Below are 10,000 nucleotides of genomic sequence, written 5' to 3'. Positions count from 1 at the left end.
CTTCTTTATTGGGAATGACAGGTATACAGGCCACACCTTATTTACTTTGACTTACAGGTATACAGGCCACAACCTTCTTTACTGTGACTGACAGGTATACAGGCCACACCTTCTTTACTGTGACTGACAGGTATACAGGCCACACCTTCTTTACTGTGACTGACAGGTATACAGGCCACACCTTCTTTTACTGTGACTGACAGGTATACAGGCCACACCTTCTTTAATGTGACTGACAGGACGACAGGCCACACCTTCTTTACTGTGACTGACAGGTATACAGGCCTCACCTTCTTTACTGTGACTGACAGGTATACAGGCCACACCTTCTTTACTGTGACTGACAGGTATACAGGCCACACCTTCTTTACTGTGACTGACAGGTATACAGGCCACACCTTCTTTACTGTGACTGACAGGTATACAGGCCACACCTTCTTACTGTGACTGACAGGTATACAGGGCCACACCTTCTTTACTGTGACTGACAGGTATACAGGCCACACCTTCTTTACTGTGACTGACAGGTATACAGGCCACACCTTCTTACTGTGACTGACAGGTATACAGGCCACACCTTCTTTACTGTGACTGACAGGTATACAGGCCACACCTTCTTTACTGTGACTGACAGGTATACAGGCCACACCTTCTTTATTGGGAATGACAGGTATACAGGCCACACCTTCTTTACTGTGACTGACAGGTATACAGGCCACACCTTCTTTACTGTGACTGACAGGTATACAGGCCACACCTTCTTTACTGTGACTGACAGGTATACAGGCCACACCTTCTTTACTGTGACTGACAGGTATACAGGCCACACCTTCTTTACTGTGACTGACAGGTAACCAGGCCACACCTTCTTTATTGGGAATGACAGGTATACAGGCCACACCTTCTTTACTGTGACTGACAGGTATACAGGCCACACCTTCTTTACTGTGACTGACAGGTATACAGGCCACACCTTCTTTACTGTGACTGACAGGTATACAGGCCACACCTTCTTTACTGTGACTGACAGGTATACAGGCCACACCTTCTTTACTGTGACTGACAGGTATACAGGCCACACCTTCTTTACTGTGACTGACAGGTATACAGGCCACACCTTCTTTACTGTGACTGACAGGTATACAGGCCACACCTTCTTTACTGTGACTGACAGGTATACAGGCCACACCTTCTTTACTGTGACTGACAGGTATACAGGCCACACCTTCTTTACTGTGACTGACAGGTATACAGGCCACACCTTCTTTACTGTGACTGACAGGTATACAGGCCACACCTTCTTTACTGTGACTGACAGGTATACAGGCCACACCTTCTTTACTGTGACTGACAGGTAACCAGGCCACACCTTCTTTATTGGGAATGACAGGTATACAGGCCACACCTTCTTTACTGTGACTGACAGGTATACAGGCCACACCTTCTTTACTGTGACTGACAGGTATACAGGCCACACCTTCTTTACTGTGACTGACAGGTATATAGGCCACACCTTCTTTATCGGGAATGACAGAGATATAGGCCACACCTTGTTTACTGTGACTGAAGGGATATAGGCCACACCTTCTTTATTGTGATTGACAGGTATATAGGCCACATTTTCTTTACTGTGACTGACAGGTATACAGGCCACACCTTGTTTACTGTGATTGACAGGTATACAGGCCACACCTTCTTTACTGTGACTGACAGGTATACAGGCCACACCTTCTTTACTGTGACTGACAGGTATACAGGCCACACCTTCTTTACTGTGACTGACAGGTATATAGGCCACACCTTCTTTACGGTGACTGACAGGTATACAGGCCACACCTTGTTTACTGTGATTGACAGGTATACAGGCCACACCTTCTTTACTGTGACTGACAGGTATGCAAGCCACACCTTCTTTACTGTGATTGACAGGTATACAGGCCACACCTTCTTTACTGTGACTGACAGGTACTGTATGCAAGCCACACCTTATTTACTGTGATTGACAGGTATATAGGCCACACCTTCTTTACTGTGACTGACAGGTATACAGGCCACACCTTATTTACTGTGACTGACAGGTATGCAAGCCACACCTTCTTTACTGTGATTGACAGGTATACAGGCCACACCTTCTTTACTGTGACTGACAGGTACTGTATACAGGCCACACCTTATTTACTGTGATTGACAGGTATATAGGCCACACCTTCTTTACTGTGACTGACAGGTATACAGGCCACACCTTATTTACTGTGACTAATAAGTCTATATGCCACCTCTCTTTCCCTCTAGTTGACAGACATATAGGCCACGCCCCCTTTATTACAGGAACACAGAGGCCACGCCTCCATCACATACCTATTCAGTCACCACGCAAGTTTAAATTCATACAGACGTCATAAAAAATTATTCCTCCGGAAAAATGAATCTGTAAACTTTTGTATCGTATCTCTAAAGTTTTGTACGTATTTTTTTTTTAAAATGCATTTATTTATTTATTTATTTCGATATGTGTGTATATACAGTGTGTACATTATGTATGTATGTATTTTTATTTGGATCAGTAAAACGATCGGAGGTAGTGCAGAGGAAGTAAAGCCAGATGAGACGCTCCAGTAAAAATAACCTTGCCTCTGTATCTCCGTATCAATATTCATCATAGACGCTCGCACAAAGCCACCTTTAATAACATTCTCCTTGTTACTCGCTGAAAAAAAAAGCGAGCATCTGCAAAAAAATAAAAAAAATAAAAATAACAGCCGCAATCCATTCCCTCGCTGCTGGAGCTCGGTTGGAGGAGACTTTGTTTTGACCTCCGTTTTTTTTTTTTTTTTGCCGAGCTGAATAGTCTCTGATTATGCCAGCCAAGTCCCTGCGTAGATGGAAAGGTTTGAAATGGAAAACAAGAATTGGCTGTGGTATCAAGAGCTGTTTTTCATTTTCACCCCTGGTCAGACGCACCTCTTTTATAACAATGACTGGAGTGGGCTGTGGGGAAATAATAGTTTGGAACAGTGCACAAGGCTACAAGATAAAAGCTTAAAGCTTCTGGGAAACAAAAGTTTTGTTTATTTTAAAACAAACAAAAAAAAAACGACAAAATAAACTCGGATTTAAACGAACGCTTCTATTCAAGGAGGATGGGATCGATATCGTCGAACAGCATTGGTTTCGTTACCACGACGTAAAGTGGGCGTGTTTCCGGAGGTCTTGGAAAAACGCCATCTTTCAAAAAATACAGCGTACTACGAAGGACAAAACAGTCATACAGGTAGATTTATTTTAGAAAACAAATAAACAACCAAAAACTACAGTTATGGTTAGGGTTAGGGTTAGGGTTAGATTATCAGATGACGCAATATCTGTTACGCTGTTCTGAAATCCCTGTAAATAAGTGCCTGCCTTTAACGAACGACATCACGTACAGAACGTAAAGAAGACGTCAGCATAGCGACGATCGCGCTAGAAAGAGATCGTTGGTTCTGAATGTAGAGCTAAAAAAATTTTTTGGAGATTTTGACAAACAGCCATGAAACCACACAAAGTGGGCGGAGCTTAAGTTTCACGGCGTACAAAGGTTACGGTCGGAAAGATTTGTAAAACGGAGACGACGGAGATTCGGACGACGCCGGTGAAGGAACAAATGAAGCGATCGTCATTTCTATCGGCTGTTTTTTTGACCAGAGTGAATCTGTGTTTCATTTTAAACACAAAACTCTATAAACACATTACACACATTATGTGCACATGGGAGTGTGGGATTTAAAGGGGATTTTAAAGTGAATTATGTGAAAGACTTTTTCATAGCCACTTAAACCCAGCCAGAGCGTGTGGGTGTTCTTCCAGTGTTGTCTGGCAGAACAGAGTTTATAGTTAAACGCTACGTGGTTAATAGTTTACAGGACTTTTAATAACAGACGTTTCTTTAGTTCAACCCAGTTGGAGGTTTTCCTCCAATCTCCGGGGGTTTGGACACACAGCCCTTGTTGAGAGGAAGCAGTCGTCTCTGTTCGACTCGAGGTTGAAAGGCGATGGAGGTCGAGACGCCGGTTTCTGTGGCTGTGGCTCTCTGGGGATTGATACAGCGGAGTCGGCGACTCGACCCAAACAAGCGACAAGTAGTAGTTAACAGTTCTGTAATTATCTCTACACTGTTTTGGCCTTGACCAAAATTCACTGGTACTGGGAGAAGAACCGTAACTATAACTATAACCGTAGCTGTACACTGCATACTGGCACATTCGTTCAGTTGGTTCTTTCCAAAACCTACAAATTATTTTCATATAAAACTAAAAAGTTTCTCTTCTGGGAAGATTTCACTCAGGGATTTTTACACCTGGTCAATTCCTGTGTTTTCTGTGATCAGATATCTACCCGACAGTAAAAACACCAGGTCTAAATGCCCTCTGAAACGTTTTGGAGACGGATATAAACCCGATGGTACAAACCCCTTCAGGAGGAGGTCTGGGACGCGTTACAGATGTAACTGGACAGGTGTAAATGAATGTGGTTGTTCGAGCCACATACGTCAGCGCTAAACTCCTCCCAAACGGAACTACGTCACTCGCAGGTGATCTTTCACCCAGGCGTCTCGTCGGGGCTTAAAACGCGCTGCTGCCGCCAGCGAAAACGCAGCAAACAGTAAACGCTGTTTTTTGTAAGATAAACGTCGTAACCAGTTTTTTTTCGTCTTCTTTTCGATCGCGTTCTGAAAACCGCAAAACACCAAAGTGTGTTCTGTTACAGTTACCCCGGAAATGAGGTCAAATATATCAGCATTGTGGGCGGGAGCAGAAAGATCGGATCGATATCCGATTCGCCGAGACGCGTTTATGTGGCCTGATGTAAATGGGACAGTTTTAACTAATCAGATAGCTATCGGATCAGAGACAACGCAGGAAGTGACCGGGTGTAAAAAGGCCCTTATATGTTGGATTGTGTCTGTGGGGATTAAGGATCTTCCACACATTCTACAAGAGCATTAGTGAGATCAGATGTTGAGGAGAGTCCAGTTCCTATCGAAGGTGTTCAGTGAGGTTGAGTCAGAGTCAGGCTCTGTGCAGGACACTCGAGTTCTTTAACTCCATCCTGAACCTCCATCACATTATGGGTGTAATGGTCAGGGGTGCACATACTTTTGGCCATATTTTGATAATAAGACATTTTTACCGTGCATGATCTGAATTATAAGTTTCGGGTTCACGCAAAAGAGTTGATCATTGTTACTGCACTGACTAACGACGAGCCACGTGAACTCCGAGTCGTCCCCCCCCCCCCACCCCCCATGACGAGAACCTCACTAAAGTTATGACATGAACATTAGCAGTGTGTTTGAAGCAGCTTTTCTTTAGCTTCCTCGACAGATTTATCGTCTCCTCGCCGGTCTGATCTTCTCAGATTACTCATCGTGGCTCGTTTCCACTCCTCTGATCTCTCAACACCGCTCGAACATCTCTATCTGATCCAGGAGTATTGTTGCATCTGTTCAACAACATGTCCCTCTGAGTAGCACAAACCGCTCCGGGGCTTGTTGCACAGAATGCACAATCGACTCCCTCCTCCTTCCCTTCCTCCCTCCCTCCTTCTCTTCCCCCCGTCCTCCTTCGCAGATACTTTGGAACTAGCCGAGCGTTCAGAGAGAGCGAGAGAGAGAGAGAGAGAGAGAGAGAAAGAGAGAGTAATCGAACTCTATGGACAGTAGGTGTTTCGAGTATGGAGATAAAGAAGCGTTAAAAGCCGTGGATGAAAATTCCCGCCTCGAGGGCTTAATCTTACAATGCCATTATGGCACTGCGATGATTTTTGAGCATACGCCCGGCTCGCCGTCATCCGTCACCGCATTCTGATGAGTTCTCGTAATAAATATGTATTTCTTTTATGCAAATAGGTGTCAATTTGCAGACAACAGATTGCCTCACAAAGTGTCAAAAATTCCCAGCAGGTCTCGTTCAGAAAGACCAGATTGGGATTTTTGTTTAGTTTCTTTTTCAGACGGTTACACGGCTGTCCGTTTGAACCGCACGGACTCACAGGAAGCTTCTGCCACAATTAATTCTCTTCGCCGCTGCCGCCTCCTCCGAGCTCTGTCCTGCGGCTCAGTATTGTTTCTCCTCTCTAATCTACTGCTGGGAAATTGATTTTTTTTCCCAGGGTGAGTGCGAAAGCTTGTTTACGAGAGAGACGCATACGGAAAGAGACGGCGGATCCGTCCGTCCGTTGCTTCTTGTAACCTGTCAGCGACGTCTTATCAAAACCAGAACGGCGATGAAATTTGCGCTCCAGGATTTATCCGTCCTGGCTCTCTCTCTCTCTCTCTCTCTCTCTCTCTCTCTCTCTCTCTCTCTCTCTCTTTCTCTCTCGTACCCTTGGGATTTAGTGTTATTTTAGCTACATAGCCATTACAGCAACTGCACGATTTACATAAAATCAACTCGGCTGCCTGTCAGCGGAGTTCTGTGTATAATTAACCTCCAGCGAGCCAAACTGGAGGCCTGCTGCTGGAAAGCAGCTATTAACCTGAGCCTGAGAGCGGCGTCCATTGTCCCATTGTCCTCCTACTCCTTCTCCATCGCATGCCTAGTGCAGGGTGGAAAAGTGCCTACAAAATGGATTTTACCCTTCTTACCCTTCATTACCACCCCGAACCACACGCTCTTTATCTGGAGTTTAGTGCTTAAAATATTTAATGCCCTCATAATCGGTCTCAACCGGACGTCATGTGGAACTTTCCAGAAAGCTTTCTATCGACATCCTTCCCAAAATCAGAGAGCTGTCGGATTTATTCCACAACAACAATAAATATCCATCAGATGTTATTGATCAGGTTTATTGGTTTTTAGGGTTTGATGCCTTCCAGAAAGATGAGACTCGTTATCGGTATCTACGATGAAGCTGGACGCTGTGTGTGTGTGTGTGTGTGTGTGTGTGTGTGTGTGTGTGTGTGTGTGTGTGTGTGTGTGTGTGTGTGTGACTCGTTTAATGTGAGGATTGTGCTCTCGATGCCCAAACGTATCCTCTGTGAACATTTCCTTTAAACGTTGTCTTGTTCCTGTGTCAGTTTAACCCTTGTCCCTAGTACAAGTCCTGAGTGCTTCATATTAACACCACTGTGCAGTGAGACACCATAAAGACGTTCGATCGCCGTGCCTCTCGTAAATCAACGTGGACGCGACAAACAAGAGAAAACTCCAGTTAAACACGTTATCTGTGCGGTTTGAGTAACATGTTTACACACAAATATGAAAGAGAAAATAAAACCTAAATCAGATCGACTCTTTTCCTTCTCAAGGTCACTTTCTGTGTGTGTTTAGCGGCGGGTTGTGGCGCGGCTGTAAGCGAGCGCTGTGGCGTAGCAGCACATCATCAGTCAGACACAGTGCTCCGGTCCGCCACGGAGCCGTCCATGTCGATTCAGTCAGCGGAGACGTGACCGAGAGAACGCACTCGAGCGGCGGTCGAGCCTCGGCGGTCTGTCACTCAGAGCCATACTGAGACACTCCGTTAAGCATTAGCGGTGTCACCTAAACGGCGCTTTGCTTGGCTCGGGCTGTCTCTGACAGAACACTTCACTCGCTCTGCGACGTGGACGAGAGCAGATGATCACTTACACTCAGCCGCTAACACTAACAGAGAACATTCTCAGCTCAATAAAGTCATGCTAATGCCATGTGGCGATATTATACAATTGGTTGTATAATCCTGGACTGAGCATGCTCGGGATTTTTAAACAAAACACATCGCATGTGATTTATTACGTGTTTCATTTGCAACCATTTCATTTTTCTTTCCTCATAATCCATCTGTTTCTCCTGCCTTCTGACACCTGTGTTAATTTTATCTCTTATCCATATTCATGCTGAACCCTACAGTAATGGAAAAAGCCTTCGCTGCTGGTTTATACTGTACAGACTCTCAGAACAATGTACAACATCCCTCAGAAATCCCTCTACAAAATAATTAGAAGTCCTTATAAATTTCCTCAGAAATTCCTCCAGAAACACAGTACCACAAAAATTTCTAAGATTTACCTCAGATTTACCTCAGAAATTCCTACATCTGTGCGTCTGATCGATTATATTCCTGTCTGCTCGAGAGTAAAATAAATCTGGCCGTTTGTTTGCTTTCTGATTTCACACACTTCAGATTTGTTTAATTGTTGTGAGGACGTGTCTGTCGGCTGCTGCGCGAACTGACTAATGGCCTCCGTGGGTTTTTTTCTCTCTCCCTTTGCTAATTAAATTCCTCGCTGTAATATAAACAGCTACATGACTACGTTCGAGCCACGATTCATTTTTTTCCCCCTGCAACAAAAAGACATTTTATAAATCCATCACGACCTCCTACACATCGGCGCACGTTCAGACGAGCCGCTGTTTCTCCGTGAACGTGTAAAAAAGGCAGGTTTTTAATTTAAAATAAAGAAAGAAAGCAAAGCCTCGTATTAATAGGGCTGAGTTATATATATATATATATATATATATATATATATATATATATATATATATATATATATATATATATATATATTGTGCATGTGTTTGTGTGTTTGTGTGTGTGTATGTGTAAGAGTGATAAAACATAAAACTCCTTGACTCACCTAGCCGTGTGTGTGTGTGTGTGTGTGTATGTGTGTGTGTGTGTATATGTGTGTCTATGTGTGTGTTTGTGTGTGTGTATGTGTAAGAGAGATAAAACACTCATTGACTCACCTAGCCGTGTGTGTGTGTGCGTCTATGTGTGTTTGTGTGTGTATGTGTGTGCGTCTATGTGTGTTTGTGTGTGTGTGTGTGTGAGTGTGTATGTGTTTCTATGTGTTTATGTGTGCGTGTGTGGTGTGCATGTGTTTGTGTGTGCGTGTGTGTGTATGTGTGTGTATTTGTTTGGATTAATCTTGTGATGAAACGATCCTACAATAAAAAAGGTTGAACATCATAAATATGAAAAAGACATTGTGTGTAATTTAAAAACAGGAAGTAGTAATAATTCCAGGTTATTAATGTAGATTATCGTTAATCTGGATTAAATCTAAACACTGCTTTAAGAGGAAGGTTTCACATGTGTAATGTAGACGCAGGGTTATGAAGCATGGCTTTTCCCCAGGGTTATGAACCTCTGCTCTGATTCAGGATCAGTGGCTTTTACAGTGTTAATTAACTCAACATCACGTGTTCAACGTGTTCGGTGTGAATCGACGCACTGTCAGAACGTTACGGCTGGTCGCTTAGCAACGGTAAACCGGTCAGGTGAAAACCAGGATGCAGAGACACTGAACAAAAACTGCTCGGTAGATACAGTCAGGAGACTAAACACCGAACACCACAGGAGTGTGTGCCGTAGCGAGGGGGAAATACGACACCCTGAAGTCTGATACAGAGGGACGAACGTCTGGTCGACTACAGGACAAAGTTAAAAAGGGCAAAAAAGATGAGAAAGCTGTGAAAGATAACAGAAGCTGCTCGGGTGATGAAGCACAGAGCCGAACTTTTTTCCTCAGCGACGTGAAAGCGTGAGACGAGCCGTTATTTAAAGAGGTCACGCGGCGGATTTATCCCATCAGGATGTAGATACGTGAATATGTAAATAAGAAGAAGGTTGCAGCAGGGTTTAGGGATGTAGAGTGTAGAGAAACATCAGATTGTGAAGAGCCACGATTCAGTGTTAACTCCAGGGAAAGTAGGAGCAGTGTGAAACCTCAGACTACAGAAACCCACCATCACACAGGGACACGGATCAGGTCACGTGACCTACTAACGATCAGACATGCTCACTAAAAACTATCACTTATTAAAGTGAAGATCTGGATCTAAATCTCATCTGGATCGGGATCACAGGAAGTGCTCATGCCTTCGCTCCGGCCGAGATCTTTTTATCGCTGCTTTTGTTTTTAAAAATAAAAGATTATTTGCTTGAGCGGTTTTTAAAAGGTCCTTTGACGCTTTAATGTTTCATCTCCTTTGAACTGTAGAGCAGAGGCGTGTGGGTGGGTGGGTGAGTGGAGATG

Source organism: Tachysurus fulvidraco, chromosome 8 (assembly GCF_022655615.1).
Source record: "Tachysurus fulvidraco isolate hzauxx_2018 chromosome 8, HZAU_PFXX_2.0, whole genome shotgun sequence".
NCBI lineage: Eukaryota > Metazoa > Chordata > Actinopteri > Siluriformes > Bagridae > Tachysurus > Tachysurus fulvidraco.
Note: the sequence above shows the minus strand (reverse complement) of the source record.